General features: G+C 35.7%; 1 pseudogene; it reads right to left on the reverse strand.

Annotated features, from left to right (window-relative positions):
* Positions 1 to 9,770: 9,770 nt before the first annotated feature.
* Positions 9,771 to 11,078, reverse strand: LOC111889105 (cytochrome P450 81D1-like; annotated as a pseudogene).
* Between the last annotated feature and the right edge of the window lie 1,397 nt (positions 11,079 to 12,475).

Genomic DNA, 12,475 nt, shown 5'->3' on the forward strand with positions numbered 1-12,475 from the left:
ACGTTTATATGCTAGTTCTAATATCGTATTCGTACGTTTAGAATCCTAAACACATAAGGTTTCCAGATCCGGTCGGCAACAGACCATAGATCCGATCAAACTATAGCATAAAGCATAACCAATCATTTAGCACGTAAAAGCAATATAAGCATCATTCCTAAAATAAGCTAGTGCTTGTGTCTATTCAGGTGTATTACCTAAATCTATTAGACACACTCCTCACAATCATCACTTAGCATTCTAAGTTTAAGTCTAGAAATTTCCTACAAATTCCTAGTTCCCTTAAATTAATGCTCTGATACCAACTGTGACATCCCCATTTTCACGGCTAGAAAAGACTGATTTTGTTTATGCTTTATAAAAAATCAGAGTATCTCTTTTAATAAAAATGTTGCTGAATTTGTTCCCAGTAAAACATGATAAATACGTTATCAAAGCATTTCCAAAGAAAAGTATTTTTATTCATTTTAAAACATTGGGATGTCATCTTCAATACATTAACATAAGCATAAACGGAACTTACATTTATTTACACTAGTGATCTACATCTCTTTAATCTCTCAGTGTAATGTGACTTCATATCAACACCTGTGAATTATAAATAAACTGAGTGGGTCAGGTTGGGAAACCTGGTGAGTACATAGGGTTTTTAACCCACAATAATATAATTATTATGTTTAAACAATCAAACAATCAACCCAATTACCCATCCCCATTATCTTCTTTACTCTTAAGGATCTATCCTAAGAGTCATCTATTCGTTTATTCTGAAGTCCCTTGCTTCCAGGGTTATAGGACTGACACTAAATCCGTAGCTGCCAATATTCGTTCGTAAAACACTAATTACATAGCTGCTATAGTTTATTTATCGGGTACTAAATCCATAGCTACCAGTGTTTATCTAATAGGTACTAAGTCCATAGCCACCAATTCCTATCAGGTACTAAGTCCATAGCTACCAGTATTTGTCCAATAGGCACTAAGTCCATAACTGCCGATGTTTATTAGACACTAAGTCTATAGCTGCCGATGTTTACTCACATCATCTTTTATCTTTCATCATTCATCTACCTATGTCATACCCAACATATCCGTATATATAAAATACGTATACAGTTTAAATCATTTAAAACATGTATAAAAATCTTTCACCTGCATAGACAGCAAGTATTCAAACAATATGCACATATAGCACGTAATTTATATTAAAATACTTCATATCTATGTATAAGATGAAAGTAACTATGCACTCACTTGAGAAGGTGGTGACTCGGTACTCGGACAGCGCTTCGTTTACTTTAATATAATTTCGTTCGACGAAACCTAGTATTATTACCACTAGATTTTAGTCTAATATTTACCGTGACTAATTATTATTATTATTATTAGTATTATTATTATTATTATTATTATATAAGCGTTTAAACAATACATTCCAACCACTATGTACAGATAGGGGCCAGACATAAAACACCGGAGGGCATAACCATTTTGACATATAGCACTTCTTAAATCCAACAACACTATGTGACCCTTTAAACCAGATTCCCCGTACCGCGAGTAGTTAAAAAGATAATATAACGACACTTATATAAGTCATAATAATAGCTCAAATATTTATTATAAGTTCATAATAACAATACTAATTTTAAATATAAACTATATTTAAAATAGGGTAAGCATAACTTACTTACAATGAGATTTTAGCTAGGAGTCGGGCTCTGCAGAGGCAGAACTTCGTCGCTGAATCTTTCTAAGAAAGATTCATGCAGCGCTTCAGCGCTCACCTTACTATACTAAAACTACAGAAAGAGAAGTCGAATCACGAGGGACCGAAATGCTCGGGGGATAAGAAGAGAAAGACTCTTGAATCAAGAGAATGGTGCAAGAAATATGAGAGCCCAAACCTCTTATTTATAGTAATTGAATTTATAAAAACTACCTTGCATAATTACTTAATGACCTTATAGTTATATAAAGGACTAAACACCCATTCATAGTACTATTTTAAATAGATTTAACGATTTTTGTACTAAACTAATGTCGAAAATACTCGACAACAGTCTTATAATGACCGCATCGTCGATACCTTTCTAATGATATATACATTTGTATATATATATATATATATATATATATATATATATATATATATATATATATATATATATGTATGTATATGTATACGTATATATGATTTATACTTTATTTTAATACGTTAATATGCTATTATATTTTATGACTCGTTCATATGGACTCCGCTTTTGACGTTCTTCATATCCATGCGTAGGTGGGACCGTACCCTACAACTTTCGTTTAGACTCCGTCGGCTAATTTTGACATTATTTTTAAAGTTATATTTTTAACAGGCCGGGCCATGATTGGTCCGTTAAAATCTCATAACTTCTTCATCCGATGTCCATTTTCGTTTGTCTTTTTATCGTTACGCTACTAATAACGAGATCTTCGAGTCTCGTTTAGGTTGTGTCGGCTAAAAACCGCTCGATCTAATATTCGAATTTCGGGTTGTATACTGCTAATCTGAAACTTCGAAAAATCATAACTTCCTCATACGAAGTCAGATTTGGGCGTTCTTTTTATGGACGCTTTCGGTTTAACGTATTCTATGACTTTTTTTAGATCGCTAAGGCTAAATCTCTCTCTATCGTAAATTCAGTATTTATGTTTCCCGGTATCGTGCCGGTTCCGTCGCGAAACTTCGACGGGTCATAACTTCTTCGTTATAACTCGGATTTCGATGGTCTTTATATGTACGGAAACCTTGTAACATATACTACAACTTGGTTAAGACTATTTATTCTAAATAACATTTTGCCGAAAAGTTATTTTCAACACTTATTGCCTCTAAATTGACTAGCCCGGATCTACGGGGGTTACACTAGTGTAAATAAATGTAAGGTGTGTTTATGCTTATGTTTTTGTATTGACGATGACATCCCAAAGTTTTAAAATTAATAAAATACATTTCTTTGGAATTGCTTTGATAATATATTTATCATGTTTTCTGAGAACAAATTCCGCAACACTTTTCTTTAAAAGGATACTCTGATTTTTAAAATAAAGCATAAACAAATCGGTCTTTTCTGGCCGTGAATTTGGGGATGTCACAGTTGGTATCAGAGCATTAGTTTAAGTGAACTAGGAATTTGTAGGAAATTTCTAGACTTAAACTTTGAATGCTAAGCGATGATTGTGAGATGCGTGTCTGCTATATTTTAGACACGAGCACTAGTTTATTTTAAGAAAAATGCCTAAAATGTTTTATGTGCTAAATGTTTTATGTTATAGCTATAAAAATGCCTTATATGCTATTATTTGATAGGATCTATGGTCTATTGCCGACCGGATCTGAAAATTTTTTGTGTTCAGATTTCTAAACGTTTGATTACGGTATTAGAACTATCATATAACTTCTTGAGGTGACTAGAAGATTTATACGTCTATCGTAAATAAAAAAATTTCTTATCTTAATTCTCGTCATTGCACACCGAACGTCAGATTTGGTGTATAGATCGACATGGCAAGAACCCGAAGTGGAGTTGGAAATGCCAATGAAAATCGCAATCAACAACCTCAACCCTGTATCTTTTAAAATTTAGTGGGACAAAACAAAAGTGCCACTAAAAGTTGGCTATAGTGGCACAAAAACGACATGCCACTAAAACTTTATGCCACTAAATGTAATTTTATTTGTAGTGAGTGTATGTGAAAAGTGAAATTATAACTATGGGAATCAAGGTTATGACGAAGTTGTGATTCAACATTGCAGCCCCAAGATCAGACGTGACCATGAAAAGTAACGACGAGATATTGGTAGTGACCGGTGGCGATGCTGGAAACATCAGGAGGAAGGAATGAGATTGCAGTGGGTTTATAGGCGTCGGAATTGAATCCGGTGACGGAGATGGGTAAGACAAGAGTACCATGGCTGTCGTCTCGTTTTTCCAACATCCCAGGTTTGATTCACTAATTTTCCCTCAACGAGAATCTTGAAGAACACACAAATGGCAAATCAATTTTTTGATGGGGTTAGGGTTGGTTCCATCTCATTTTCCTCACGCTTCCTCTTCCCATTTCTTTTCACCTCTATTAATTTTTCATCCTCCACTATCACATACAACAAACAATCACACAACTTCAGTCGATCTCTCTAAATCCCTAATTTTCTTCAAATTACATCAACTAATCATGTAACCACCCAAAAATTGAAGACAAATTTAAACTTTTAAAATCAACCCAAGTACCAATAGTTATTACAAAAAGGTTTCCAAAATGGTTTCATATCAGAGTTTCCCAGAAATCGTTATCATAAATCGAGGAAGTGTACGGTCACGCCTTTGCCTTCCCACAATCATCTGTTGCACCTGAAACAATAAACTGAAACTGTAAGCCCAAAATCTTAGTGAGTTACCCCCAAAATACCCATACACACAACAATACACATACAGTAACAAACATCAAACTATGGGCCCAATCATCCGTCAGGATGGAATACCCCAGGCCCCTCAACCATCGGGTTGGAATACCAACATACTATGGGTCCAATAAACCATCGGGTTGGAATACCCGCGCACCATACATACATAATAGATACTATGGGTCCAATCATCCATCCGAATGGAATACCCTAAGCCCCTCAACCATCGGGTTGGAATGCCAACATACTATGGGTCCAATCAACCATCGGGTTGGAATACCCCATATAGTACGAGTCCAATCATCCTCGGGAAGGAATACTCTCGGCCCATAAACATCGAGTTGGAATGCCCAAATAACCAATCAAACATGTATATCTGTATCAGTTAATCATATAACAATCTATAAAGGCAACATACTAGGGTCCTGTCATCCTCAGGATGGAATACCCCACCTAACCAGTCAAACATGTGCACCTATACCTGATAATCATATAACAGTCTATACAGATAACATACTAGGGTCCTATCATCCCTAGGATGTAATATCCCACAGCTACCAAACAATCACGTGCACATATAACAAGTGACTTCCTACCAGCATACAGACAATCAGGCCAACTATTGATCACTAAGCATAACCACATCCAATCTACCAGGATACCGATCTAACAGATCATACTGACATATAACCATCCTATCTACCCGGATACTGAACTAACATATCACAACAATATCATTCGACATAACAATCAAAGGGACGGCCTTGGTGCCTTAGACCCTTAAGTATAGCGAGGATAACTCACCTTGCAAAATGTCGAGCTCAAGAGATAAAATCAAATCCTCCGATCACAACCATGAACTCCACCACCTAACTCTTTAATTAAACCATATTTATAAGTGCCCAAATTACCAAAATACCCTTGGAAGTCAAACTGGTCAAAGTCAAAGTCCTGGTCAAATTCAACCTTCCTAGTTGACCTTACTCGCCGAGTTCATAAACTTAGAAACCCCAAAATTTGCGACTCGACTCACCGAGTCACCCCATGACTTGTCGAGTCCTTCAATCTCCGAGTCCTAGTCCTGTCCAACTCACTGAGTTAGCACTCAACTCACTGATCTGAGTCATAACCAGAAGAGGTTAGGGTTTTGCAACCCGACTCGCCAAGTCCATGAACCAACTCGCCGAGTCCACTTGTGCCATCCCCAATTTGTCGATTACAGTCCATCCTATTGAGTCCAACTTGTAGATCTGGACTCCTAAGGCTAGATTTACACATTAAATTTCCAACTTTATGTGCATGCAAGGTGTTATTGGCCCAAATCAAGCTAGAGGAAAGGTTTAGGGCTAGAAATGATCACAAACATGCCAAGGGTTGATACTTTCCAACTACATGGACCAAGACAAGTCTAGATCTAAAGTTGCAACCTCAGATCTAGACCTAAAACCCGAAATGAACCCTAATCATGCTAAAATGACCCTAAATCAACATCTAAGACTAGATCAAGATGCAACAAGGTCAAGGTAACAACTTGTTACCTTCAAACTGATGTCCATGAGCAGAGAAGTCGAATCCCCCAACTCCTCTTTGATCAAATCTTCTGGATCTCCAAGCCTTTTTCTTACAATTTCTTCAAAACACTCCTTTCTTCCTTTACACACTCAAAAACGGGTTTGGAATCGAGTAGAACAGCTTCTGGACGTCAAGGGGTGACAAGGAGGGTAGGGAAAGGACTTAAGGTCCTTTATATAGGGTGCAAACCCTAGAAATTAGGGTTTTCACTTCCCAACACCAACTCGTCGAGTCCAGCCGCCGACTCGGCGAGTTGGGTCACTTAACACGTGATCAACACCCGCTCTGTCACACCCCGAAACCTAAGGCGGAAACGTTCCGGGGCGGAGGACGTCATGTAGTGTATCACAACCAATGTACATAGTAAGCATAGTAAACACAAAACATTACATTACATAGAATCATTTACATTTGTTTGAAAGTAAAGTTATACATGATTATAGATATATACATCCAAAATGAACAAAAGTAAAGACGTGTCTTCTACGTACTCCGTCTTCGCCAAAAAGGGTCGCTGGGTACCTGTCTAATGTGGACCTGAGAATACAAGCAGTTTGAAAATCAGCATAAAGCTGGTGAGTTCATAAGCGGTTTATTTTCGTAAAAGAACAAGTTTCCTTTAGTTTTCTGAAAAAGCCGTTATCCAAGAAAATCCCATATTTTCTTATAAAGATAGTTTAGTTATTCATTCGTTACACAATTCGATTATGAGCAGTTATGTTATCCCAGGAAAAACCCTTATTTTCCTAAAAGTCGTGATTAGTTCTTAGTTTGGATTTCAACGTACTAGTATCTACCATACCATTAATATTAGATAAGTATTCTGAAAGTTTAGTTATCCTACACACGAATGTCGAATATCTACTGTACTTATTCGAAATTTAGAATCTTTAGAGACACTCAGAGGCGTAAACTAACTATATATTCGAAGTTCTGGTGACATCCAAAGGCGTATTTTAGACGTATTTCCGGAGCTCTGTCGACATCCAAAGGCATATGTTTTCGAAACTCTGTCGATTTCCAAAGGCGTACTTTCGAATTATATTCTGAAACTTTGTCGATATCCAAAGGCGTATATTCGAACTGTTTCGAAGCTTTGTCAATATCCAAAGGCGTGCACTAACTATATTTTCGAAGTCCTAGTACTATTCGAAGGCGTATCTTATTAGACATATTTTCGAAGTTCTGTCGATATCCAACGGCGTATCTTAGACGTGTTTTAAAACTCTAACGGTATCCAAACGCGTACTTTATCAATAAATACTCTATTAACTATTAGTATGGATTCTTTGTAGATTATAAAATAAAACAAGTATTATAACATTTTATAATGATTTTCTCGTTTAGTAAGAAGACTAACTCTGCAAGTCAATTCGTTGGTTAATACGGTTTTTCGATATTGAAAACATACAAAATATGAAACATATAAGTTTGAGTACAAGATTTCCTTGTACTTTTTCTTGTATTCCCCCTGAATACATTTGAAAACACTGAAAAAGGTGTAGGGGTATGAACTCACCAGTCTAGGAATGTGTTAGTTTGGATGCTAAACGTCAGTTCGAGGCTTGAAAACGTGCGAGGTTCCTATGTAATATGAAGAGATACACATTTGTATCTAATTAGGCTTTGAACTACTAATCAAATATGAATAAACACTTCGAGACACGTAAACACTTCATTAGAAGTGTTTGGAGTGACCCGAGTGGCATCTAAGTGTGTGTATGGATTGAATATGGAGTTTGCTCTTCAAGAGTAAACTCCTAATGGAGTTTTCGGCCCAATGACCAACTCCCCATGAGTTTACGACCGTAAAATCATGGTGGGGGTGTTCTTGGGTGCTAAATGGTCTTACAACTCTTGTGGGGTAATGCTAGGCTTGGTTTTAAGGCATTGGAATGGAATTTGAACAACATAAGGACCATTTGAGGAGTTTATGGCAGTAAACTAGGAGTTTACGGCCATAAACTCTCATGTACCCATTCTTATTGTGTTTTGGTGGTCCTAGATTAATCAAATGTGATTCTAAGTCATTATACAAGCCTTGGTTGGAAGTTAGGGCACCATTTGACCAAGATATAGGAGTTTACGGCCCAGGAACCTATCCTTGGGGGGTTTACAGCCGTAAGCTCCTATGGGGGTGGTTTTTATCAAGTTTAAGGTCCCCAACACATTTGTGGTTGCTTCTAGACATTAGTTCAAGGCTTAGGAGGTGTTTAAGGAGCATCTTAACACCTTAAAAGGAGTTTACTGCCCATGAAAGGGTGTTTACGGTCCAAGCATGTTCTTGCGCCATAAACTCATATTTATCCATCAATTGATAAGGTTTTGGTGTTCTAAGTCCAGTCTTGGAAGCCCCTAAGTCATATCTAAGCTCCAAAGGTGATTTGGGAGGGTTTTTAGGCTCCAAAACCCATTTTATGTGTGTTTGCAGCCCAAGACTGTTCTAGGGCCATAACACATGATGTTGGTCCTATTCCATGGATTAAACACGAATGTGAAGGTTAAAGAGGTTATACTATGAGCTAGGATTGTTACCTTGTCGATTTGGAGCTTGAATTGGATGATTTTGGGACCTAGAACTTGGATTTGAGGAGAGAGAGATTAGAGAGAGGTTGAAAAAGCTTCAAATGAAGTTCTTTGATCTTTATATATGGTTTAAGTTTGGAACACGGTGGAATTCTACCCGATACTGACGTTAAACGGGGCTTTTGGTCGCACCCGATTAAGTTGTCGTAACCCGATATGGTCGAAACTAAAAAATTTTCTAAATAATAATATGAGGTGTTTTCATGAGTTTCTAACGGGTTTGGATACTCACGAGATCATAATAAAATTCTCAATTTGAATGACTTAACTCAAAAAAAAATCGGAACAATCTGCTAAAGATGAGTTTTTACAGATGGAACGGGTTACGGCGATGGAACAAACTTCGGGTTGTCACACGCTCCGACTCGACGAGTCAAGACACCTACTCGCCGAGTTGACTCCCTTAATTACACAAATACCACTGAACTTATACTCTTAAACTTGGGATGTTACAAATCATTTACCTGGATGCAAGATTTGGATAAACCAGGTACGTGCATGTACATAATCAGTTCCTTGGGTGTCTCCAGTATATCCACTACAATGTTGCCTTCTGATTTACCATTTCCGTGAGGAGAACGAGAAGAAGGGAACATTACCTTCCCAATTGCATCAGGGACGTCCAACTGATGTGGTTGGTGTTAGTCTGGCCCAGAAACATAATCGAAAATGATTTGTCGAGGTGTTTAGTTTTTTCCCATTTTTGCATAATCGATTTTCAGAGTATGTATATGTGTATGTATGAGTTACAATGTAGAAGACAATGGGTTTAGTTACTATGTAGAAGACGAAGAGAGAGAGAGAGAGAGAGAGAGAGAGAAGAAAGAGAGAGAGAGAGGGAGGGAGGGAGGGAGGTCCTCCATTTTTTTATAGGAGACAATGTACGAAATCTCTTTATTTGCGTTTCTATGGTGTCGCTCTCGAATTTTGAGAGGGGTCATCACATTCTTAGCAATAAAATTTTTATGATTTTTTAATATAATAAATAGCTTCAGATAAAGAAAACACACACACACATCACAATTACAATATAATAATATAAAATATAAATTGTCTTTTAGAATAAGAATCATAAAAACAGTAATGATATTTTTGTGTGCTAGGGTTCACATCCTGTGTGTAATTTCACTACTTAATCATTATGCCCAATTCGCAGGGATAAAAAGATATATAATCATAACTGCGATAGTAGATTCAACATTATAGGACGTGGTTGGCACATTGCAACCAAATGTATAGTCTTTGCCAAAGTTAATCCAGTTCCTCCATTCATGTCAACCTCGACCTCACTTGTTCTTCCCCATTCGAAGCACTGTATAAGAGACCCTAATGCCAATCCAACCATTCGCATTGCCATGTTTTCTCCCGGACAACTTCTCCTTCCAAATCCAAATGGCAATAACTTGAAACCATCTCCATAGACTTCTACCCCTTCAAACCTCTCTGGCCTAAATGTTTCAGGATCTCCCCAAATGTGTGGGTCATTTTGTATTCCCTATGCATTCACTAATAACATTGTTCCACGAGGGACATGATACCCGCTAAGCATGCAATCTTTTGATGACTCATGAGGAAGAAGAGGTCCAGCGGGGTACATCCGCAAAGTCTCCTTTATTATAGATGCAAGATAAGGTAGGTTAACCATGTCTGATTCCTCAACACAACGATCTTGTCCAACATGATTGTCGATCTCATCATGTGCCTTCTTTAGAACACTTGGATTGTTCAGTAAAAGAGACATTGCCCACTTCAATGTGCATATGGATGTATGAGTGCCTCCTGCTAGTATCGTCTATGAAAGAAATTTTAAGTCAGTGGATGTGTATTAAGAACTGTTAATTGATAAAGAGTTAGTTTGACTCAAACAAAACAAAAATGGAACTCATAATTAATGTGGGCGCTAAATGCATATATATTCGTAAAAAGTTTTCAAGATAGATCTTAATTAACTCCGATTGATGCATAAAAACTATCACAAAGTTTTTTATGCTAACAAGTTTTATTGATTTTTTTTATTGGTTTTACTTAATTTGGGAACACATGATTTTTTTGTTTTAGATTCGTCACTCTGACTAACTCCAAGCTATAGTGTCGTAATAAAATGTATTATATGTGACAAAATTCATACGTAAGAAACATACATAAAATAAACATGAAAATATACACATAATTTACATTGAACCGTAAAAAAAACTCAAATTTGTATCGAAACGTGAATAGAAATAAGTATGTAAAATTATTTATTTAAGTTAACGAACAAAAGTTCAAATAATAAAACACATACTATATGTGACTCGACCCATATGTATGAACTGTACATAAAAATAACAACGAAAACATAAAAAAATATGTCGAAAGTAGACAAACTCAAATTTATACAGACACATACATATAAAAAAAGCATGTAAATTTATTTTAAATCAACGAATGAAAATTATAAACATACATCGAACAGTGACAACTCGAATTCGTACTGACGCATGCATAGCGATAAACACGTAAAATACCAATGCATATGTCGGTAGATAAATATACAAGTTGGTACTACTAATAAAATGTATTATTGTATTGATAAAATATATTATATGTGTCCGAACTCATATGTAGACAATGTACATAAAAATAAACCTAGAAACGGACATAAAATTTATGTCGAAACTCAAATTATACTAACACGTATATAAAATAAGTAGTAATATTTTTTTAAGGTAATGATCGAAAGTTTAAATAATCAAAATCATATTATATACCATTCGACTCATATATAGGAAACATATATAAAAATTAGCGAGAAAACATAAAAAACAATTGACGTCGAAACGTAGACAAACTCATATTTACACCGACACGTAAATAAAAAAAGCAAATAAGATTTTGTTTTAAAAAAAGTAGCGAACGAAAGTTATAAATTTACGTCGAAACCTTGACCACTTTGATTTTATACCAACATATACATCAAAATAAGATGTAAAGTTAATGAACGAAAGTTATTAAAAAAATCAAATTGTATATACTACCTGGGGCATGAAAATTTAGAAAAATAGAATGATAAAAAAAGATATTTAACAAAATTCCAAGTAGATGTTATTAAACATGATATTTTAAAAAATATAGGAATAAATTTTTTTATTTTACAAAGTATTTTAAAAAGTAAAGGATAAAAAATATTACTTTAAAAAATAAAAGGATACAATATAACAATATAAAATGTTTTTTTTTGTTTTTTTTTTAAATAGGATTCAAAACTATCACTTTAAAAAAATATAAAAGTACATGAGTGAAATATATCGTTTTAGAAAATATAGAAGTAGAATATATCATTTTATAAAGTATTTACAACTATAAAGATAAAAAATATCACACTAAAAAGTAGTAACTAGGAATTACTATAGAAACTACCACCAATAAACATTTACCAGTTTACGATATAAATTATACAAGTATTCAATGGTAACACATTGTGAAAAGTAAAATTATTTTCTTTAGACCTGTCGGTATGCTCTCTACCGCATACTATATTAGAGTGCAGTATGGTAAACACCACACCGACCCCACAAAATAATGAGGTATACCTCTTGCACATTATGGTTTCGCCACATGGAAAAAACAAACATATCCTTCAATTGTAGTATTTTATGCATAAAAAATTATATTGTGGTGAGTAGGGGTGAACATTTGGACCGAACCAGACCGGACCGACTCTTGGACCGGACCGGTTATGAAGAATATTGTGGATCGTGGAACGGACCGGATGAGTCGTGTCCGTGTCCGTGTCCGGGTCTGGGTCCAGTTCCGGGTTTTCCGGTTCTTGGACCCGTTTGGACCGGTACAACTTTAACTGCATAGAGTACAAGTCGTTAAAATAAGTTTTTGTGTTTG

Source organism: Lactuca sativa, chromosome 1 (assembly GCF_002870075.4).
Source record: "Lactuca sativa cultivar Salinas chromosome 1, Lsat_Salinas_v11, whole genome shotgun sequence".
Classification (NCBI taxonomy): Eukaryota; Viridiplantae; Streptophyta; class Magnoliopsida; order Asterales; family Asteraceae; genus Lactuca; species Lactuca sativa.